Genomic DNA, 25086 nt, shown 5'->3' with positions numbered 1-25086 from the left:
ACATCACACATGTTCTATTTTTCAGTGGTCTACTGAGATATTCCGTAAAAATTCAAAAAATATCCACTGGACTTGGTTTCCAAGATTTGAAGACGTTTCTCCACCTCTCCAGAAAGCTTTCTCAATTCAAATGTCTGGATCCGCAGTGAGGTTGAGTCTTTATATAGACAAAGCCTTGTACAGGGTTCGTACACCTTTTCCAAAGTCAAAATCAAGCACTTTTCAAGCACTTTCAAGATCCATTTTAAAACTTTTTCCAGCACCTTACGGAACCAGTTTTGCGTGGATGACTTTCATGGTTTCATGGGGGCGGAGTCACACGTGGAAATAGACTGGCAGATCGCAGTCACACATAAGCAAGCAGGTTTCATTTTCAGGCTCTCAAACATTTTATTTCTCCATTTAATAAACACACGATTCAGTTAGATAGGTATTTGTTGCAAAAGAAATTGTTACAATTTCTAGCATTTTCAAGCATTTCATCCAAAATATAAGCACTTTTCAAACCTTGAAAACACAACGTCAATATTCAAGCATTTTCAAGGATTTCCAGCATCCGTAAGAACCCTGCTTGTATCGCTTGGAAACATGTAAATGGTACAAGGCTTTGTCTATATAAGACTCAAACTCTCTGCAGATCCAGACATTTGAATTGAGAAAGCTTCCTGGAGAGGTGGAGAAACGTCTTCAAATCTTGGAAACCAAGTCCAGTGGATATTTTTTTTATTTTTACAGAATGGCTATGACCTGGATGACTGAGAACCTTCATCAGCATACGTCTACTGAGACATTTTCTTTTGCTTTTAATCATATCTCCCTAATTAAATTCAAATCCCTTCAGTTTTATTATAGAGCACCAAATCACAACATGTCTTCTCAAAGTACTTTACAGAGATAATTCAACCAGATCATACAGTCAGATTGATTCAATGTTTTCTCTCCATGGAAAACCAACTGATATCATTGATTGATTCTTCAGCAGTCCCTCACACCAAGCATGCTTGTAGCGACAATGCAGTGGCATATATCTTGCGATACAATACGTGTCACGATACGATATTATCACGGTATTGCAAAATCACTGTATATTGCGATATTTTACCCAGCTATAAAATGAAATGTTCAGATAAAAAAGCAAGTCCTGTATATGTTCATCAGAATCCATGTTGTTAGGGGGTTGAGTCAGTCCACGTCTTCCACTTTGACTGCCTTTGGAATTTACAGGGTACTAAGCCTGATTATAAAAGGCCTGGTGCCTGATTTTATTTTAATATCTCCCAAAAAAGGCTTTTTACATGTTAAGATAATTTACTCAGTGATTGCACACATGCAGGACTCCAGGCATTTTTAGTGTAGGCTTCTAACTTTAGCGGCACAGTTTTCTTTGACAAGCTCTTCCAATCAGCCACTAAGTGATTCCCAACGACGAATGTTTCCTCCATGGCTGTACATGGCACTTCTTGTAAACAGAAAAGCATGGCAGCCAACAAAGGGAAATAGTGGATATGACACACAGGAACACGGCTTGGTGTGATCTCTGCCCCGACACAAAGCCTTCTTCCTGGGCTTCTACCTCCTAGAATTTATTTAAAAAGTATTTTGTCTTCAATTTAACTCAGTTATATTCAAAAATACTTAATTAATTAATCCCAAAGGTTTTAGGAAATTCTTTTTACCTGTGAAGACTCAGCATTACTATTTACTACCTGTGTCCTCAGCTCTGCTTAAATTTGGTTGTTTTTATTGTGACAATAAATATTTCTTATAAATATGTGGAAAGGCACAGTAAACAAGTTCTACACAGAAATTAATGAGGATTTATTATGACTTTGAACTAACTACAGTTCAATCTGAAAAACTCACACAGAGAGAAAAGATAATTAGAAGAATTTATTGATAAGAAGTATAGTCTTTGGCGCTCAGACCTCGGCAGGAACATTCATGCTGAATTATGCTTTAACATGCATGAGTAGATGAATGTGAATAGGGATGTTCCCCCCGGCCTGAAACTGGTGGTGGTTTGATCCGAGCTGGTTGACAAGGTGATCTGCTGGGCAGAATTGTGGGACTAGAAGACTGAGGGAGCTGACGCCGGGGCTTCACTCAGACTCGGGATATAGAGGTCCTGCTCGGTGATGCAGGTACCGTGAACTGTCCATGATGAGCAAGCATGAAGCGACAGTGGAGAGGAAAAACTCCCCTTTGGGAAGAAACCTCTGGCAGAACCGGGCTCAACATGGTGGTCTTCTGCCGGACCAATGCGATGAGACGAGGGATGGTGACAACTGGGATTAATACTCTCTGATGAGGTTGAGGTGAAGTCGGGTCATGAAGGACGATTCAGCTGCGATGGCGGAGAAGGGGATGGAGGTGGGTGAATTGTCGTCTGAATCGAAATCCGACATTGCGATTGCAGGATAGCGGCTGGGGTGAGATTTGAGGGAGTTTATAAAGTGGAAGTAGGACGCTGATTGGGCTTCGTGGTGGAGTAGTTCGAAGCTGATTGGCTCGCTTCAGAGACGGATCAGCTTCTGATTGATGGAGGTAAGTCAGAGTTTCTTCAATTGAACTTCCGCTAGAGCTTCATTAACAAGGTATGCAACATGGGTAAAATTAGTTGTTACTAAGTTAACTTGCTATGGTGGTATGTATTTATATATCTATCATTATCTGCATGCAACAAAATTATTCAAGTAATACAATTTGTTTAAAAAAAAAAGTCAAAAGCTTTCTGCCTTTTGCTGGTCTGGCTGCTTTGCTAAACATCCTGACAAAGACACACTGTGAAGCACCATGCAGCCTCAGTAGCAAGTCCTCCTTCTTTGAGCCCAGGCTTTAGCAGTGTATGCTTATAGTGCATTTAAAGACAGCCTGGAAAAACCCGTTACTGCATGTAAATAATGGGCTAAACCATTTTAGTGGAACAAAATATTGTTGGCGGGTGTCATAATTTAATTCTAAGATCTGACCCACATGCAGGAAACCAAGCAGAGAGACCAAGGGAAGGAAAAACTGGTAGAGATGGGTCCAGTGCTGCTCTGAACACTGGCGAACGGGACTGAAAAGTGAAAGGGAAGTTCCTGTGATTAGTTCAGGCTCAGTTGGAAATTTGAGCTTCGATTGGCAAAAAGGGAATAAAAGCAACGGGACTCACATTTCCAGTAAAAGGTGTCTTTCTCTGAATCCAGTCGGTGTGGGTTGTTCCAGTAATTGAGTTGCTCGTTGTAGGGCGGACAGGGTTGACCCAGGTTCAGGTGTTTCCTTGACGAACGGAGGAACTGACTGCCACTTAGATTTCCAATGGTACTTGAACTGTTTCTTGTGAAGATGAATCCCCTGCTCAGAGTGTAGCTCAAACAATCCCTTGGGTAAAAATGTAGATCCAAACCTCCAGATTGAATCCCCAGCTCAGTTTGAAACTTAGACGATCCTTCCAGGGAGAGAAGGTCCAAACATCCAGTTTGCAGGATGACTTCCTGCCGAGAGGCAAAGACAAAAACAACAATGTTAAGACTCAGGTTGACAAAAACTCAGTTTGACTCAGCAAAACTCAGCTTGGCTAGAGCACCCAAAACTGGCAAACACTCTGCCGTCGAGGTAGTGGCAGTCAGCAGCTTAAAGGAATAGTACACCCAAAACATGATTAGCCTTCATTTTCTACTCACCCCCATGCTGAACAACACTCTGGAGTACTTTTTTGATATCTCAAATGCATCTGGAGATCTGGGAGGCTTCTTGCTGTCTGCTGACATTCAAATAATGGAGGTCTATGGCGCCCGAGGCAGAAAGGTCCATAAAAGTCCACAAAAAACGTGTCAATATTCCTCCATACTGCTCGTCCAATGTAATCCAAGTGTCCTGAGTGGGTAGCATCCAGAATTTACTCGAAACTAAGTCATTTAGAATGTTTTTAGAGCATAAACAGTAGTGTATAGGATTTCCTAAAAGCGCGCGCCTGCGAGTTCACGAGTCTACGGAAACCGCGGCAGACCAAACCAGATGAAAGTGCGCATTCAGCGTCTGCTCTGCCGATAATGCAAGCGTAGAAGAAGAAATGTGCTGTTTACCTGTGCAAAGAAAGAAAAATGTCTGAGGACTTCAGTATTGAGGAAGAGCATGAGTTCTTTGCCAAGCTGAATGCGCACTTTCCGCCACCTGGTGGTGGAGGGAAAACAAACAAAAACACAACCCACACAAACTGGATTCCCAACAGGGGTACAAACTGCACAGAATCCGGCCCGCCAATACAATTTATCCGGCCCTTAAGAATAAAATAATCACATCCTTTCATTAAGTAGAGGAATGTCTTCTTTTCAAACGTAAAAGGTGGCTAAAACTGCAAAGTAAATGCAAGTAAAGTTACATTGTCAAAGTAAGCTGCTATTTGTAAAGGAAATAATGCAGTCAAAAGTTTTATTTATACATTTGCAGCCGGCCCTTCTTTAGACTAGATGACGATGCCAATGTTGGTTGATTTAAAAATAAGTAATAAATCATGTCGATTAAAACCTGGATGCTTCACGGTATGAGGGAAGCTAAGCATTGTCGCTCCGTGCAGGTTAAATATGAGCCATTGCTGCAAAAACAAAATCCTAATGCAAGCAACTGTCCGCTGAATTCTGCAAGTCAATGACTCCCTTCTATCTGTTGGGTTTCCTTTGATCTTTAACGAGGCAAATTGAATCATAGAAAAACTGAAATTCCAAGGCATAAGTCGGGTTTTATACAGTAATTGTTTTATTGGTCATATAATGATGATAATTAGATTTTTGTAATAGTCTCTACCTGATGGTTCTTTTCAGAAAAACAAAGACGCTTTCAGATGCTGCCAGCATAGGAAGCTTACTGTGCTACTGTGGCTTTATGACTCATAAGGTCACATTATAAACCTCATCATTATCACTATGCAAGATTTGGCCATTTTTAAAATCAGTGCACATTATCAGAAACAACCTAGGTAGACTTGATTACTTCTTTTGTAGAAGCATACATGCACACATTGTGCAGAGGAGCCTGGAGCGACGTCTCAGAGCAGGTTGGCTTCATAACATCGGTGCCAGATTGTAGGTTTACCATCTGCTGTGTCTGCAAAAGAAGGATCATTATTTCCAAGCCTTTAGGCTGCATTTTTTTTTTGGCAACCAAAGCTGAATATGTTTTGCTTTTGGTTGCAATGATCAGAACCTGAGTTGAGGAGCTGCCTCAAAGTTTACATGATTTGGTGGCTCGTAGGATGCCGTGGGGTTTTAGCGTTGGTCGTCTCTATGTCTCAATAAAGAGACAATTTCATTTCCAACTACGGCTGGGCAACACAGCTAAAAAAATGTATCACAATATAATCATTTGGTATCAGATGGCACAGTATCAATAATTATTGAAGTATTCTAATTGAAGTGGTAAGAATAAATACAAAATTGTATCCCAACCTTACAGTATAGAGCCCTAAACGCAACCTTTAAAAAGTCCGCCCAAATTCCAACTTAAGCTTGGCTGTAGGTTTTAAAAGGTTAAACCCTTTCCCCTGCCTACATCTCCCAGAATACCTTGCACCTCTAAATATCAAAATAGTGAATTTCTAGAACATTCTATCGTATGTATTTTCTATTCATGCACAGCAAAAAATTGAAATCTAAGTTTATTTTTATTTAAAAAAGAGTATTTCTTTCTTGAATTAAGCAGTTAAAGGAGAATTCCGGTTTTTAACACTTTTAGCCCATTTTCTGTAGTGTCCAGGATGAAATCGAATGATCGACACCAAAATTTTGACGATTGGTCCTGTCTCGGCTATTTGGCTCATGCAGAATCCCCCCTGGCTGCTTCAGAATGGCTTGCATAGTGCATGTCCGATAATGTCCTTAAAACAACCTTAAACGTTCTTTTTTTAAAATATGCTACTCACCGGGTCGTCAGCGCTGTTCAATGACGTTCCAAAAAAAGTTTCGTGAAGAAAAAACGTTCCTGTAGTGTTTTATTTAGCAATTTTTAAATCCCATTGAGTTCTGTTGGAATAGTCAATATCCCTCCGCCACCGGAAACGGAAATGGGGCCTGTTTACGCTTAGTTGTAGTCCTTTCGCAAGGCCCAAGTGTTTTTGCTTCACTCTGTGTACTCCGACGTCGAGGTGCTAACGTCTCTGTTAAACACTTTAAAAAACTCTGAAAATTTGTTTGCTATGTCCTACACAGTGGTCCTACATTCCCAAAGTATAGAGACATTGTCGCCAAATAGTGGTCTGGAGTGTGCAACGCTTCAGATTCGAACGGGAAGCGGAAGTTTATAAGCGGTTGTGATGTATCGGAAAAAATAGTTCTGGGATTTACAAAATGCTAAATAAAACAAGACAGGAACGGTTTTTCTTCACGAAACTTGTTTTTGAACGTCATTGAACAGCGCCGACGACCCGGTGAGTAGCACATTTTAAAAAAAGAACGTTTAAGGTTGTTTTAAGGACATTATCTGACATGCACTATGCAAGCCATTCTGAAGCAGCCAGGGGGGGATTCTACATGAGCCAAATAGCCGAGACAGGACCAATTGTCAAAATTTTGGTGTCGATCATTCGATTTCATCCTGGACACTACAGAAAATGGGCTAAAAGTGTTAAAAACCGGAATTTTCCTTTAAGTGATACACTTTGCCAATGGAATAAGGCAATTTACATCTAAAATAAGAAAAAACAATTGCGTTGTCTTATCCAAGTGGATATTATCTAATTGTCTTATTTTAAGAGTAAAAATACTAATTCCATTGGCAAATCTTATTATTTACTTGCTTGAATTATGCTAAATACACTAATTTTAAGAAATTTTTACTCGTTTCCAGATGGCTTTTGCAGTGTGTTGATCATGTGTCTATCGTGATACATATTGTTATTGTTGTATTCTCTAATCCTTCCTTCATGTTGTGCCTTAGTGGACTTTTATTTAGACCCCTTTGCCTTGCTTTTATAATATAAAATCTATTTTTTTGCCACCTGTTTTTAGAAGTATCCTAATCCGTAATCAATCTCAGAGTAACTCCAGAAGCTCTGTGAAGGTCCCAGATGTTTGTTAGAAACGTTTGAGAACAAACAGCAACCTGGAGACCGAGGAACAGGGAGAAGTTTGTGGATGAGTTTAAAGCAAAGTTAGTTTATGAAAGACAGAAAAAAACAGAAAGCACTGTTCAGTGTTTTATCAGAGAATGGAAAAGTTAATGCATAGCTGTGCAATCATGTGATGCCATCCCCACCATTAAACATAATAACCAGCAAAATCAGCAGAAACAAAGAAGCTGGTTAGAGTTGATGGGAAGATTAAAGGCTCTAAATACAGAACAATCCTCCAAGAAAACATGTCAGAGGTTAATATTTTACAAAATATTAACTCGCCTGAGCTGAAGACAAATAAAGACCCCAACCTCTGGAACTTCTGTTTACATTTCACATTTACTAGTGCACTGTACATTTCTATGCCCCTTTGTTTTGGTCAGACAGAGTTCCACAAACTACTGAGTCATAAAACAAATGCAAAAGTAAAAAAAACAAAGCTTAAAAAACAACATTTGAGGTTTTTCCTTTCCAACACAGTTAAGGTACTGTAAATTGGGCAAAATAACAGTCTAAAGGAAATCCAGTACTGTCTTGTAATTTGCTTTCAGTCGTATAGTTTTGTCTCCCAGGAGAGAAGTTTCTGCAAACATCAGCAAACTTTCCCTCCTGGCAGCGGAGCGCCGACTTACAGTAACAACCAGGAGGCTGACACAATGTGCATAATAGGCTGTCTGTCAATGTTACCTAGGTAACCGTTTAGAGACAGGCTATGTGCCATTTCTGTTCTTCATGCAGCTCAGCAACCTGCTATTAGCTGATCACCATCTGAGTAAATAGAGGGAATGATGAAAGCAATAATAAAACTGTCATCTATAAAGGCCTTTAAGCATATTGGATTGACAAACCTTTTAATATCAGGTATTAGGTACCAGTCACGACTCTACAAACAATATTTTTAGTTTGTGTCCAGCGCGTAAACCATTAGAGCTCTCTGGAAGGAATGAGCCTTATTACTCTTGGAGCAGTTTGTATCAGAAACAAATGCAAAGCTAAAGGCAATTCAGAACTGGACAATTTCCCCCAGAAGCATAATGCATTTCATCCCTCAGCACACATGACACTGAACTCTGTGTTGGGATTGTTGAGCACCTGCTGGTTTTATATAGTGATATTTATTTCCTGTTGCATTTTGCTGTACAGAGATTAATCTGCTGTAAATCTTTCTTGAAATAAGTGAACTTTCATTTCATTTTCATTTTTTCATTTATTGTTTATTTGAAAGGGAACAGTGTACATTAATCAACATTAAAACAATGTAAATATACCCGAGTTAGCTATGGAGTACTAATTTTCATCGGTAGTCCCCCAGCCAGGTATAAAAAAGGCAACCTTAAAAATAAACACAAGTATAAAATCACAAGATAAAATTACAATACCAATTACATAAAAAACATTATGGTTAAGAAATACAATTCATGTAAAATAATTAAAATTTAATTGTAAAATTATTTAAATACACGCAGAAAGCCTTAGTGCCCACAAATTTGGCTCTCTATAAGCCTTTATTTTTGCATTCTTTTTGGATGAAAAGAATGACCAAGAGTCTCTGATGGTTTCTGGTAGGGATGCACGATATTGGGATTTTGGCCGATATCCGATATGCCGATATTTTAAAACTCATGTAGCCGATAACCGATATCGATACCGATGTTAAAGCTGGACAAAAATAAGTAGTCATTGAAAATAGCAGTTTTGTTATCCATTTCTGACACTTTGAAAAATAATATACTCAAATATATTTTCATATGCTGATATCAAATTGATTTTTAAAAACGCGGTATCGATCTATTTTACTTTCAAAAAATCTCGTGAAATTTCAACGTTCTGTTACAAACTCTCGTGATATTTTGCAAATTCTTATGAGATTTTGTTAGTAAAATAGATTGTGGTGGTAATGGTATGGTTTTTTATCCAGTATTTTTAATGCTTGTTTATATAATGTTTCTAATGGTTTTATTGTAGTAGAGTGAGTATTGGACCAACTTATTAGACAATATGTTATATGGGATAAAATCATGGAAAAAAAAAAGGATTTAGCAGCTTCAGTTGAAAGAAAATCTCTAATGAATCTGAAGTTTGCTAAACTAAACTTAATCCTATTACTTTGCAGTAAACTAAGACAATTTGAGAATAAAGATTAATTGTAATTAGAATAAGAATAAGCAACTCCATGATCTTATTTTGAGTGCATATCATGTAATTATAGTATCTTATTTAAATGCCAAACCTACTCATCCAATTGAAACCTTGTGTACCTGCCCCAATTAAGGATAAATGTTCCTTCTTTAAGACATTTATACTTGTTTTAAGAAGCATATTTTGTTAGGATATTGTCTGTCTTTGTGTGAGTCTTTAGCCCCTAAAGTATTCATATCACTTACAGATTTTGATTTGAAATTATTTTGCTTTTAAACAACCATTTTTCCCCCCTAAAAATGATAGCTGTACCTCATAAAAAAAACACCAAACCGAGGCCAATAAAAGAGACTTTAAAATTAGACAACTTTTATTTTCATTTTGTATACACAGAGTGTATGACATTTAGCTTGACAAAAAAAAAATTTGTACACTTCTAAAGAATTACAGAAATACAATCCTTTTTCTAATTGCTGACAAGGTGTTTGCACGTTTCAGCTGCTGTTAAAGGTAAGGATTTACTTTTTGTGATCGGCTGCAGGTTTTTGGGGATAAATGACTTCTTGGTATTAGCCTTTTCTCTTTGCTCCATTCAGCAATTCTTTATAGGATATAAGTTGACTGTAGGTGGTTCTCTTCATCACAATAAATTAATAGATTCTTTTAAAAATACTTTTCCAGAGTTTATGTCTATATTGGTTATTGAAAAAACCTGTATGGCCCGTCACATAGCATCCAATTAGAAATGTTGATGTTTGTTGTTGTAGCTCGTCATATTTAACAAAGCCGTCTGTTTAAGCCATATTTTGGTGCAGCATAAGGTGATCTTTTGCAAAAGAAATAAGTTCTCTTGTGAGAACCATGGCAAAAAGACCTTGAAAACAAGATTGAAAGAGTTTCCTCAGTCCTGTGTTATCGTTCTTTCACAACACAGCCAAACTCTCTTAAATGTGATTTACTGGGCATCAATCCTTTCTCACCAACACCCCCGCTCCGTTCCATGTGCCTGTGTGTTATCTGATCAAGCAGACATGATGATCGCCATGGCTACGTCTTGTGGCAGTGCTGCTGTTGAGGAGCCGTAATTGCATGGTCTTTTTAAAAAGCCCTTGCATCCTGTGTGCTGCTCTGTTGTTTTTGAAGCCACTCTTAAAGACGGTGATGTTGTTTGACAAGTTTGATGTGCGAAAGCTGAGTCGCCTTAAATATAGCGACGTGACAGAAACAGTTCTGCTCAGTTTAGCAAATATCTATTCAGATTGTTAAATCCTAAAGCAAGCAGCTCTGGAGTAAACGAGATGATTGGAGAAAAGGTTTATCTTTAGAGATCGCATCTTCGCATACATGAATCAAAGCAACCAGATGGAACAAAAAAAAAACCTCTAGGGAGTTCAAGTAAACACTTCTGGCCCTATTAAAAAAGTGCTTCCTGGTGAAAGAGTTGACTTAAACGTCTCATGTTAACTGGGAATAAGCCTTTTAGATGACAGTAGCAGATATGACCTTGAAAATTGTTTGACATTATATGACAGCATCTCACTGATATTTATCTTAAGATATTAGGCTATTTCAAAACCTTATTTTTGTTTCTTTTGATCCTTCTAGACTAGGGGTGTAAATAATAATGGTTTTGTATCGATGCATCGATCCAACAGCCGACGATCCGATGCATCGACACGTCCGCAAGAGAATCGATTCATGTTTTTTTTTCCTCCGCTCTATTTTTATCCATTTGCTTCTGGACGTAATTCTTACTGCCGTGCGGCGGTGGCGCTAAACCTACTTTGCCCTCCTACTGCGCTACCTAGTTATAATCTTAAAGCAGTGTGTTGCAGTGAGCTTGACGCAGACATTTTTAAATTATGCTCAATATTGAAGCGTGGTCTGTGCTAAACGCTGTGGGTCTAGATACGGCCGAGGCTGCGAGGAAGTGGGGGCGAGTTTAGTCCGACGACGGAGGGACATGAGGGCCAAAAAGAGCGGAGATCCAGGTGGAAAAAGGGTCCCAGCGTTCTCGCCCACCTCGCTCTTCTAGCGGGTTAAACTTCATGAGTTGTTTTCCGCAATTTCGGTCATGAAAACAAAACAAGCAGGGCTCCTGTCTGCGGCACTGCCTGCGGTCAGCTACAATATGGGAGAGGAGCAGCGGAGCGTCTGTGGAGGGGGCGGGACGTCTGGAGCCGAGGTATTGCTTTGCACTCATTGCACTGATTTTGTGCAGTATTTTTTGATGCAAGGCCTTTTAGAATCTATAATAATGAGGTTTTAACATGAATAGGTGGAATACAACTTTTCTACTTCTGTTATTTGCTTTTGTCTATTGATTGTCTATCCTGTACGGTGTAAAAAAAAAATAAAAAAAAAATGAACCAATTAATCGAATTGAATCGTATCGTGGTGTATTCTTGAGTATCGAAAATAATCGAATCGTTGGGTCAGGAAATTGATATTGAATCGTATAGCCATGATGGGTGTGATTTACACCCCTATTCTAGACATAGACGTGCTGTTTTGCTCCAAACCATTTTCCTGCTGCATAACGTAGCACTAAGCCCTGTGGTAAAAAAAAACAAAAAACAACGGTTAGGCATAATCCTGGAGGATTTTATGCTAGAGAGCAGGATTCATGGTTATATCACTTACAGTTAGTCATCCAAGTCCTGGAGCAGGAAGGTATCCCCAGACCATTACTCTAACACCACCATGTTGGACAGTGAAAAAACAGCTTTGTATGAGAAGCAACAGGACATCCACCATCCAGAAGTTCTTAGCTTGAGTTTCAAATTTTAGCACCAAAGAAATCCAGTAATGTCAGGTGAAAAACACACTTGGGAGGCAAGGAGAGGAGGATGTAACAAAACAACAATAAACCAGTAAACAGGAACTGCAGAGGTGGTGTATATATGGGGAACAGAATAAAGGACGAGCTAATGAGCTGATATGGAGCAGGTGTGAATAGAACTAACCAGAAGGAAGTCAAGTTGAAAGGAAGAGGCACAAGGGGGCAGTGATGGGCAGTAGCGCCGCTACATGTAGCGAAGCTATTAGTTTAACTACATTTTCCAGTAGCTTCACCGTAGCGTCGCTGCTTTATTTATCAAGTAACTTTCCTGTAGCGACGTTATTGTTTTGATCAAGTAGCGACGCAGCGTCCACAAACGCTACAAAATCCAGGGCAAAACTTAGAAATGAAACTTGAAATTGAAACAACAATCAGCCACAAGCTACTGTAAATAGCAGTTTCAGCTGACGCTCTTATAAGTGGCGTAGTAGCGGAGGCACACTCAGTAGAGTTAAACAAGCGCACCCTTTCCAAGGCTGTCGTTCTATTGGCTGGAAAGGTTGCTAGGCAACGATCCAACTGCAGTCTGAGAGAGCAAAACAAATCCGCAAGCAGAGCCTACGGGTTTGCGAGCGTAACAGAGCGCGGTTTGTGCGCGAAGAAAAGGAGGCAAGCGAGAGGAGAAAATATCTGTGCAAGAAGCATTAAATCTGAGAGAAGAAACAAAGAGAGAAGAGAAAATATTTGAGAGAGAGCGCATGTTTTGAGTGTGAGCATTATAAGTTTTGAGAGCAAGAAGATGAAATTCTTTTCTCAAATTGAAATGATGTGCTCTTGCATTATGGCAGGATAATTCTCCCATATCTATGTGCCACTAAGATACTCTAATTAGAGAGCAGTAGTGATACTTCCATATTGTGTTTTCATGGCCTAGTTTACCTGACAGGATGTTTACATAAATCTGTTTTTAGGCTTTGCACAGACAAGATGTTTTTATTTATGGAGGAACAGCTCTACCGTATATAAAATAAATAGATAAATAAATAAATGCTCAATAAATAAATAAATAAGCATTCAATTAATTGCCTCCAAAAATACAATGAATAAATATGTAGGTAGAAATTTAATTAAATGGTGAGACATATATATATGTATCTCTTAATTAGCTTCTTTATTTTTTCACCTTCTTTTGTAAACAGTTTTGTTTGTTACTTGAATCAACTGTTTAATTGAGGTCTTTTGTAGGGTTTTGTTTTCCCTAGAGATGTCCATTGAATGCAAACTCATAGCCATGTCTCGGTGTGTAGAACACTACACAGTACCTTTAATTTGGTTCTAATAACAGCAGATTGTTTACTAGTTTGTCTACTAGTAATTACTTTAGTTTTTATTTTAATATGCTGATCATAAAGCAATGTTTACACTGTGATATGTCATTGGCTGATCTTTAATAAATATTTTAACTAGTGTGTCAGACTCATTTTGAATTGACATTAGGTTGGTGCAACGTTAAGTAGCTTCTGATGTAGTTAAGCTACTTTGAACACATTAGTGTAACTTAGCTTGCTATAATTCTTTAGGTGGTAGCTGTTGTGTAGTGAAGCTTAATTTATTGTTGAGTAGCTGATAGCTTAGCTCACTACACTGGACAAGTAGCTTGCCCAACACTGCAAGGGGGCAGCAGAGAGTGAAAAATACCAAACTGACAGAAAACGATTACAAAGACACAGAATGAAAATGAAACTAAACATAAACTTAAAGAGTGGGCAAAACGAAAGTTACTACCGTAACTACGGTTCTATGAATCCCGGATGACCGCCAGAGGCGGTGCTTCAAGCACTGAATGATCATTCTTGCGCATGCGCAGGTCGAGTATTAATGACAACAAAGTCAGCTGTGACCTGCCGGGGACCCACGTGACTCTATATAGTCACGTGGCACCCGGCAATCAATCCCTCAATCTTCTCGCGAAAGCAGAGATTCCGAGGGACCAAGCACTCTGGCGGTCATCCGGGATTCATAGAACCGTAGTTACGGTAGTAACTTTCGTTCTATTTCATCCCTACTGACCGCCAGAGGCGGTGCTTTAAGCACTGGATGACTCATATCAACAAGGTCACGAGGAATCAGCAACATTCAAGGAACAACGACTACACCACCCACCTAATGTGATGTAGAGGCATGCTGCTCGAGGATTCCCTGAAGCGGATGGGGCGCAGCCACATTCACCCTGTAGAACCGAGTAAAGGTACTAGGTGACTTCCAGGAGGCCGCACGACATACACTATATTGCCAAAAGTATTTGCTCACCTGCCTTGACTCACATATGAGCTTAAGTGACATCCCGTTCCTAATCCATAGGGTTCAATATGACGTCGGTCCACCCTTTGCAGCTAGAACAGCTTCAACTCTTCTGGGAAGGCTGTCCACAAGGTTTAGGAGTGTGTTTATGGGAATTTTTGACCATTCTTCCAGAAGCGCATTTGTGAGGTTGCACACTGATGTTGGACGAGAAGGCCTGGCTCTCAGTCTCCGCTCTAATTCATCCCAAAGGTGTTCTATCGGGTTGAGGTCAGGACTCTGTGCAGGCCAGTCAAGTTCATCCACACCAGACTCTTTCATCCATGTCTTTATGGACCTTGCTTTGTGCACTGGTGCACAGTCATGTTGGAAGAGGAAGGGGCCAGCTCCAAACTGTTCCCACAAAGTTGGGAGCATGGAATTGTCCAAAATGTCTTGGGATGCTGAAGCATTCAGAGTTCCTTTCACTGGAACTAAGGGGCCAAGCCCAGCTCCTGAAAAACAACCCCACACCATAATCCCCCCTCCAACAAACTTTACACTTGGCACAATGCAGTCAGACAAGTACCGTTCTCCTGGCAACCGCCAAACCCAGACCCGTCCATCAGATTGCCAGATGGAGAAGCGCGATTCGTCACTCCAGAGAACGCGTCTCCACTGCTCTAGAGTCCAGTGGCGGCGTGCTTTACACCACCGCATCCGACGCTTTGCATTGCACTTGGTGATGTATGGCTTGGATGCAGCTGCTCGACCATGGAAACCCATTCCATGAAGCTCTCTGCGCACTGTTCTTGAGCTAATCTGAAGGCCACATGAAGTTTGGAGGTCTGTAGTGATTGACTCTGCAGAAAGTTGGCGACCTCTTCGCACTATGCGCGTCAGCATCCGCTGACCCCGCTCCGTCAGTTTACGTGGCCTACCACTTCGTGGCTGAGTTGCTGTCGTTCCCAAACACTTCCATTTTCTTATAATACAGCTGACAGTTGACTGTGGAATATTTAGGAGCGAGGAAATTTCACGACTGGATTTGTTGCACAGGTGGCATCCTATCACAGTTCCACGCTGGAATTCACTGAGCTCCTGAGAGCGACCCATTCTTTCACAAATGTTTGTAAAAACAGTCTGCATGCCTAGGTGCTTGAATTTATACACCTGTGGCCATGGAAGTGATTGGAACACCTGATTCCAATAATTTGGATGGGTGAGCAAATACTTTTGGCAATATAGTGTATAACATCCAATGGCACCCCAGTCATAGCAGCAAACGATGTCGACATGCCCCTTGTAGAGTGGCATTTCACTCCCGCCGGCAGTGGCCGGTCCTGCAAGGCATAAGCCTTGGAGATCAAATCCACAACCCAGTGTGCAAGTCGCTGCTTAGAAAGTGCCTGACCTTTCCGTGAGCCAGCGTAGCAAACAAAAAGGCTATTTGTCTTTCGGAAGGATGCCGTGGCATTGATGTATGTCTCAAGGGCACGGACAGGACACAGTGGTTCAGAGGGACTTCCGGAGTCAAACCGGGCAAGATGGAGAGGCTGGGTGCTGCCTGCTGGCAGTGATACCTTAGGAATAAATGCTACATCAGCCCACAGTGTAACGCCTGAGCCATCAGGATTCCACCGGCAGCAGGGTTCGGCTATCGAGAGAGCCTGTAACTCCCCTACACGTTTTGCGGAAACCATAGCTAAAAGGAACGCAGTCTTCAGTGAGAGCCATTTGAGGTCCGCCGACGCCAGGGGCTCAAATGGGAGGGACCGAAGAGCCTCAAGCACAAGAGAAAGGTCCCACGCCGGTGCCACAGGGCGGTTGGGTGGGTGCAAACGCCGAGCACCTCTTAAAAACAGTACAACATCCTTGTCTCGGCCCACAGAACAACCATTCAGCCCAACATGCCAACAGGAAATGGCAGCCACATACACCTTTAAGGTAGATGGGGACCGTCCTTGATCCAGCAATGCCTGCAGGAAGGTCAGTATGTCAGAAACTGAGCACTGCACCGGGTCCTGCCCTCTATCACGGCACCAGGTCGCAAAGACCGTCCACTTGTTAGCATAGACAGCTCGCGTGGACGGCGCCCATGCATTAGCCATTGTATGCCCTATGGACCCAGTGTATCTTGAGAAGGTGGACCCCGGCCTTGCAGGGGCCAAATCCAGAGCTGGAGCCGGTCCGGTTCGGGGTGCAAGATCTGACCCCCCATCTGGGAAAGAAGGTCTCTCCTGGAGGGGAGACGCATTGGCGAGCCGGAGCTGAGCTCGCACAGTAGAGGAAACCAAGTCCTCGCTGGCCAGTAGGGGGCCACCAGCAGGACCCTGTGCCCCTCCTGACGTACCCTGAGGAGAGTCTGAAAAAGTAGGCTGAATGGCGGAAAGGCATAAAGGAGGGTCCTGGGCCAGTCGTGTGCCAGAGCATCGTGGCCCAGAGGGCTGCTGTTGTCCAACGAGAACCAAAGGGGACAGTGAAATGCGTCCCTTGAGGCAAAGAGGTCCACGTCCGCCCTGCCAAAGACCTTCCAGATGCACTCCACCACCTCTTGGTGAAGCTTCCACTCCCCTGGAAGCGGCTTCTGACGGGATAGAAAATCTGCTGGCACGTTCTCCGGCCCTGGGATGTAGGCTGCTCTGAGGCTGGCTATGCGTGGAGCTGCCCAGGTCAGAAGCCGTTGAGTCAAGCACAACAGTTTCCTTGACCTCGTGCCCCCCTGGTGGTTGATGTGAAAGACCACTGTGGTGTTGTCTGACCTCACCAGCACGTGCTTCCCCCGCAAGCCTGGAAGAAAGCTCTGAAGAGCCAGAAGCACAGCCTGTAACTCCAGGACATTGATGTGTTCCCTGCCCTGCCGCTGGGACCATGTCCCCTGTGCCATTTGACCCCGCCAGGTTGCACCCCAGCCCGTGGAGGATGCATCTGTAAACACAACTTCCCGACGACACGGGAGGGAACCGAGCGGGACCCCTGTGGTCATAAACAACCTCACCCTCCATTGGGACAGAGACTGAAGACACTGAGGCCCCACCCGAAGTCTTCGGAGACGATGAGTGTTCCGTGTGGGATCCAGATTCAAGCTGTTCAACCACATCTGGAGGGGCCGCAATGACAGCAGCCCCAAGGGCACTACGGCGGACGCAGCTGTAAGCATGCCCAAGAGTCGAAGATACCGCACAAGAGGCAGCGCCATGCCGCGCCTGAATTCCGGGAGCACGCTCAATATACTGTCCACCCGCTGGGGTGACGGGCAAGCAGTCATTGAGATGGAATCCATGGCAATGCCCAGGAAGACAGTCTCCTGTGAGGGGGTCAGACTGCTTTTCTCCATGTTCACCTGCAAGCCCAAGCATCCCACATGATGGAGCACTAACCGAGTATCTCGAACCGCCTGGTCCCACGTCGCGGCACAAATGAGCCAGTCGTCCAGATATGGGAGGATCCTCAATCCCTGTGCCTGCAGAGGAGAGAGGGCCGCTGCAACACATCGGGTGAACACCCTGGGGGACAGTGAAAGTCCGAACGGGAGGACCCTGAACTGGAAATGCCTCCCTTGAAAAGCAAAACGAAGAAACCGCCAATGGGGCGGAGCGATCGGAACGTGAAAATAAGCATCCCTGAGATCTATGGAAGTGAACCAATCGCCCGGGGAAATCGCCTGCAACACTTCCTTGGTGGTCAGCATATGAAAGGGCATGGCCTTCAAGTACACATCCAGGCCTCTGAGGTCCAAGACTGGACGCAGGCCCCCGGTCTTCTTCGGAACCAGAAAATACGTGGAATAAAAGCCCCCTGGATCCAGCAGGGGGTCCACAGGCACTATAGCACCCTTGGCCAGCAAGGTGCAGATTTCTTGGTTCAGTGCCTGTGCCTTCACCGGGTCGTGGATCACAGTCATCCTGACCCGGCCAGGGATAGGTGGCCGGCGGCGGAATTGAAGACGGTACCCCCGGGACAGGGTGGACAACACCCACAAGTCCGGGGTGTGGGCAGCCCAGAAGCTGAGCTGTCCCGGGGAAAAATAACCGACCGCCGGCCCTAAGGCATCATCTGCGGGTCCCCCGGCCCTTCGAAGGCCCGGGAGGACGCCGGCCAGACTGCGCGGCTCGAAAGGGATGAAAGGACCTCGTCCCAGCCTGGTCTCGAGCTCTGTTCCTCCGATCTAGAGCAGGTCCCCGGACCGATCTCTGACCTGGTAACAGACCCTGGGGCTCAGTGGGAGAAGGAGAAGGCACTAAGGACCTCCGTGAAGGACCCGCAGCTGCCCAGGTGCTTACTGGCTGGCGATCACGTCTGTGAAGCCCTGCCAGCTGTTGCCTCGTTCTAGAGGCCTGAGCCGTACGGTCCAAGGCGTCCAGTGCCGCTGAACCAAAAAGCTCCCCCGGGACCACAGGCAGGGCCCGGAGGGTCCTCCTACAAGGCTCAGTTAGTGGTGACTGCGCCAACCAGACCTGGCGGCGAGCATGAACCAGTGTGGAGAGTGTGCGTCCAAGTTCCCTCGTCATAAGAGCAAAGGCCTGCAGAGATGCATCAACCAGGCCTTGCGTGGCATGATCCAGCGGAACAGATTCCAAGGAGGAAGACAGGGCCAGCATAAGATGGGAGAGAGAGTTCCCAATCCGGCCCATGCGGGCCCCAGAGTCATAGGCCTTACAGAGAAGGTCGTCGGTAATACGGCACTGAGGACGCGGACAACGGGCATTGGGCCGCAAGGCCTCATCAGGCGGGATTATAAGAGAGGCAATGCCCGGTTCCACCGCTGGCATCTGCCCCAAGCCAACCTTGGGTGCCTCCTGCATAGCTGCCAGGACCCTGCCATCCGTCGTCAGACGTGAAAACGCCTTGGTGTCTGACCAGCAAGCATGCAGTTCCCGCACATACTCCGCCGAGGGAGGAACCACAAAGGCAGTCTCTGACCTACTGCGCCTAAAGAAGGCGCTGGAAGCCGCAGGCTGGGCCTGAGGAACACTAATCTGTAAACGGGCAAGAGCCGTTCGAATAGCGGATGTCACAGACTCCCCCGTATCCTCCTGGGAGGCAATGGAGTCCGACCCAGAGGCCCCGGAGCCCAGCTCCGGAAGGTCCTCACAGAAATGGGTGCCAGAGGCCGCCACAGAAACAGCATCGTCGTCATTGACTGACGTTTCATCCTGCTCGGTAGGGAGAGCCGTGCCGCGATCACCAGCAGTCTGAAAGGACTGGAGGAGGGCTTTCATTTGGGCCAGCTCAGTAGTGAGATGATCCACTCTGGTGGACAACCTCCCTGCATCGGTCCGTCTAGCACGCTTCGTCGGTACCGAAGGTGCAGCCACAGTAGATCGTTTGCACACCGCTTTCTCCATCGGCAAACGAGCACGCGGCGAAGCGCTCGCCCAGTCGGTAGGCTGCTCCAGTGCAGCCAACCGATCCAGTCTGACCGACCGGGGCATGACGCGACAGTTGGGGCAAGCGTCATCTGACAGCGCCTCCCGGAGATGTTCCACACCGAGGCAGGAGGGACACAAGTCATGCCCGTCATCCGGCTGAAGTGGAGCCAGACAGGTCGAGCAACATAAATTATCCAGCATCATACTGCTGAAAGGCGTGATCAGCCTGCTACCAAGGACAAGTCAACACGAGCAGGAAACGCTACTGGCGACTCGTTGTAGGAAAACCCCCGCAGAGATTCCAAACTCAGCGTGAGCAGAAACGCCACTAGCAAATCGATTATTAACTAAAGATGAACTCAGCACGAGCAGAGATGCCACTGGTGAGTTTAGGCAAACAAACTATAGAAGAACCCAACGCGAGCAGAAACGCTACTGGTGGGCTTAGGCAAACAAACTGAAAACAACTCAGCGCGAGCAGAAACGCCACTGGTGAGTGTAGATAAACAAACTATAGAAGAACCCAACGCGGGCAGAAACGCTACTGGTGGGCTTAGGCAAACAAACTGAAAACAACTCAGCGCGAGCAGAAACGCCACTGGTGAGTGTAGATAAACAAACTATAGAAGAACCCAACGCGAGCAGAAACGCTACTGGTGGGCTTAGGCAAACAAACTGAAAACAACTCAGCGCGAGCAGAAACGCTACCGTGAGTCAAAAGAGCCACAAAATTAACGTGGCAAATCAAAGCGAACAGTAAACTACTGCTGAGAAAAGAACGAAAACTTACCAGTCACCGCAGATCTGGTAAGGTGAAAGCAGCTTGTGCAGCCCCTGGAGGGCGAGACTTACCCGCAGCTCCGACCAAACCCGGTCACGGGGCTACCAGCAACAAGCAGCCAGGAAACTAGTGGTATACACAGAAGCAACCAGCTTCACACGACCACACTCCGGTACTCAACACACCTGCGCGCGAGAAGAACAAAAGGGATTGATTGCCGGGTGCCACGTGACTATATAGAGTCACGTGGGTCCCCGGCAGGTCACAGCTGACTTTGTTGTCATTAATACTCGACCTGCGCATGCGCAAGAATGATCATTCAGTGCTTGAAGCACCGCCTCTGGCGGTCAGTAGGGATGAAATAGAACCAACAATGACACGGGAGGGGAAGCCAGCACATAGGACTGTGGGAAGTCATCTGTCTGATCTGGACGTGGTTTCTCTTGGAATCCTGTCCATCTGGGCCATGAGTTCTTTGTCCCACTTCTGTCACAAAAAAAAAAAATGGTTCAAGGCAGGACAAAAAAGGCTATAAAACTGTTTCTTTGCTTTCATTTTTTATTTTATTTTTTGTAAGGCTCATGCATGTTTTTTTTATCTCCTTTTCTGCGCTTCATTTATGTACATTCTGTAAGTCCAGAGTCCAAACAAAATATAATGAGTGGTCCATAATAACAATAAAGATTCCGGTTTTGGTAAAAGATTTCATATTTGGCAGTAATCAGGTTTGCTCAGCTTCACAAATATTTTTCTTTATTTACTTTGTTTGCAGGGTTAAGTTTGATTGGACAGCTTTTCTGTTGTGATAACTTACATCACCAGTTGTTCTGTGCTTTATTTTTGCTAGCTTTTGAAATATGTTTTATGATCTGACACATCTAAGTGGGACAAAAAAAAATTCTAAATGGGGCCAAATACTTTTTCACAGCATTATAATTCGATTCTATCTGTCCGGATAGTTTTTCAAATCCTACAGACGTCCTTTGTGCGCTTTTCTAAATACTTTCCTTATATTTTTTTCCTGTTTAGTGGCAGATGCATCAGATCATTTTGCCTGCTGGCAGATTAAAGCAAAGCAAAAATAGATTTAAAGCTTCAAAGTATGTAACATTGCTATAGTTAGAAAATGGCTGCTTGCAGAGAGACTGACCAGCTCTTTGGCTCTGTACACTCTGATGTCAGAGCCAAATTGTAATTGGATTATTGATTGCTGTCCCCCACTTGAGTGATAGGCTGAAGTAAGTAAGCTTCAACAAGCAACAAGCATCCCATCAGTTGTTCACCACACTAAAGGTCTGAACAAAGATGCATCAATAATGACCGTTTTTATGGCATGGTTTTGTAACAACAATGCATGCCCCTTTCAGCTTTACATGTAAACAGAGCTCAGTGTGACTGCTTCAGTCTTAGTCATGGCAGATGGTGATAATACTGGCATTTGGAAACCAGAAAGCAACACTGTAGGATATTTAGAGTCCCTTTAGCTCTAACGAGTCTTCAAACATTCACATTATTATTTTTTCAGCTTCAGATGAAGATAAGGAATAATTTGTGGGTGTGTTTATTTAGTAGTTCCTGTATGTAGTTCAATGATTGAGACCCTGGTGAGGTGGGTCTGAGGATTAACCTTGTTTGATAAAATCCCTGACAAGTTTACGCTTAATTATATGAATAATTATGTTGATTTAAATGTTTTGACAGCTAGATGTGTAACTAAAACAAACAATAACCAATTTTCATCTGTTTCTGTACGATTGTTTAGCAATGGAAAGTGGCATACTGCCACCTATGGTTTAAACGTGAATATAAACACTCCACATTGTTGTTCTGAACACCACGCATTCACAAACCATGAACTTTTTCCGAATCTTGTCAAATTAGAAACACATCAAAGGGTTTGATTTTAAAAATCACTTAAATAGCCCCTTTTTCCATTGAAAGCCCTGAGATTTGAAGCCCGTGCAAGTGTATTGCCCAGGTAATTCGGAATTCTGAGTCATTTATCTGCATGCTTTCCCATTATTCTGGAAGCACAGTGACAGTCAGCCTGAGGAAACTGCAATCATCACATCTTCACAAATGATCTACCATTAGTATTAAAATATGCTAAATTAACAATGTATGTAGATGACACAACTGTCTATGCATCTGCAAAATCAATATCTGAATTAACTTCCATTTTAAATAAGGACTTAAAAATTGTAGAGCAATGGGTTTTAGATAATAAATTAGTTTTGAACATCTCAAAGACAAAAACTTTAATACTTGGTTCAAACAAGTCTCTTAAACATGACCCAAAGTTAAATTTGTTAATAAACAACACACTCATTGAGCAAGTAACAGAAGCTAAGCTTCTTGGTGTCTATTTGGATAATAAACTGTCTTGGTCAAGACACGCTGAAACTGTTGTAAAGAACATGGGCAGAACTTTAGCTATATTGAGAAGATGTAGCTAATTTTTTGCCAGCTGATTTGCTTATAGTAAAAACATTAATAATTTCTCAACTTGACTACTGTCAAACAATATGGTCAATTGCCAAAAGAAAAGATTTAGAGAAACTTCAAATAATGCAGAATAAAGCTGCCCGTGTAGCATTAAATTGTTATTACAGGACCAGTATAAATACCATGCATTCAAATCTAAGCTGGCTAAAGGTTCATGACAGGGCACTAGCTTCGCTATTATTCTCAATCTTAAAAAAAAAAATCTTAAACCTCCAGAGTCCGCTGTTTCTGTTTGTTCAATTTAAGAAAAATTTGGACTTTAATGGTTATGCCACGAGACATGCAGCTGAAGGACGATTTTTAATTTCTAGGGCGAAAACAAATTTTCTCAAATGCACCTTTAATTACAGAGCAATGAAAGAATGGAACTCATTGCCATTAATTCTCATAAAAATTTTACATAAATCTGCTTTTAAAAAGCAAATTAAGAAGTTTTTAGGAGCAACTTATCTATAAATGAAATAGTTTCATAATTTATTGTAACTTATTCATAAAAAGTTAAAATTTTAAATTGTAACTTTCCCCTTTTCTATGAATGTTCAGTCTTATTGATATGTATATGATATTTGTCATCTGTCAAACATTTTTATGAATTTACATCGTATACTGTATTTTAATGATGTGGACCCCAGGAAGAGTAGCTGGGTGTAAAGCACAGCTAATGGGGATCCTTATAATAAATAAACAAAAACATCTTCAGTAAAGCAATAAGAGCTTACAAGTGTTTTTCCCTTTTGCTTCAGTCTGACCAGCTATAAGAAAATCGCTAAGCTTAAAAAATTAGAAATTGAATTTTAAATTAACCGACGTCTGGCCAGAGTTGCTGTTAATTGTATGAATCATTAAAAGCCACTAAAAACAAATGTAAACATTAATTGTTAAATCACATTTCAAATTTTTATTTATTTAAGGTCCCATATTATACCAAATTCATATTAAAAACATTTTGTAACAGTCCTGAAGCTATTGTATTAGATTCACAAATGAGAAAAAAAAAAATCCTTTCATCTCCATCATTGCCTTTCTCCACCACTTAGCTAATGTGTTTTAGAAATGGTCTGTTAGAAAAGCCTTCCCCTTATGATGTCATAAGGGGAAATAAGCTGCACTGCAAAAAATGTAAATCTAAAAAAGTCATTTTTTTCTTAAAATAAGTGCATTTTATCCTGAATTGAGGAGATAAATGAGAAACTTTGGCAATAGAACAATACAATTAACATTTGAAATAAGAAAAATCAATTGCATTGTCTTATTTCAAGTGCATGTTATCTAATTAACTTATTTTAAGTGTAAAAATACTAATTCCATTGGCAAACTATCTTATTTACCTGCTCAAATTAAGGGTAAATACACATGATTTAAGAAATGTTTACTTAATTTCAGATTGTTTTTAAATTGGACCTTTAAAATCCATGTCCACATAAGCATATACAGTATTTATGTCAAGTTTCAGGTCTAAACCGTGAATTCGACGATGAAAGGATTCCCACAAGCAAAACAAATAGCCTCAAACTCGTGATCTCTCCTGTAGCCCTGTCAGCTAAGCATGAAAATCCAAAAAGTTTATTTATACACATATATACATTGTTTCACTCTGCTAGATTATGTTTAAATGAAAAGCCATTTTGAATTTTCTTGTTTCTACAATGATAAGTGAAAATGCTCCATAAGATCATATTTTTCTTTAAACTGTAGCACAACAGTTTGGAATTAATATCTACATTAACTCAAGAGACAACAACACATAAAACACAAAGGTTCATGTTAAAAGAAAAGATCAGGTTATGAAAGAAAGATAAATGTTACTGGATCAGACCCAAGAACTTTCATTTTAAAAATTACAAGCACATATAGCGATAACAACCTTACAACAAAGCATATTTTGTGAGCAGAAGATATACGGGTCAACATTTCTCAGTGTAATTACAGAACAGACAAAGGTTAAAAGAAGTTCATGTATTCTATAAATTAGCCTGATCTACAAATCCTCTGTTTCGGTGGTCGTTTTTGTGTTAAGAAATATCAGCAAAACTCAACTTTCTTTCAACAGGTGGTGCAGATTACATGTGTTGCTAATATTATTTACAGTCCTTAAAGCTTGAATGCTGGCTTTGGTTGGTGTCTTAAAAACATCCCTAAA

At 42.4% G+C, this 25086-nt stretch overlaps 1 protein-coding gene across 1 annotated transcript in view; it reads left to right on the top strand.

The window, feature by feature from the left end:
• The window catches only part of LOC119773603 (solute carrier organic anion transporter family member 3A1-like), a 65071-nt gene that overhangs the window by 5987 nt on the left and 33998 nt on the right, over positions 1-25086 (top strand). The gene's annotated exons all lie outside the window — the stretch shown is intronic.

Source organism: Cyprinodon tularosa, unplaced genomic scaffold (assembly GCF_016077235.1).
Source record: "Cyprinodon tularosa strain WSP-4 unplaced genomic scaffold, ASM1607723v1 ctg770, whole genome shotgun sequence".
In the NCBI taxonomy this organism is placed as follows: domain Eukaryota; kingdom Metazoa; phylum Chordata; class Actinopteri; order Cyprinodontiformes; family Cyprinodontidae; genus Cyprinodon; species Cyprinodon tularosa.
The sequence above is the reverse complement of the archived record's forward strand: the minus strand, read 5'-3'. Positions and strand labels throughout refer to the sequence as shown.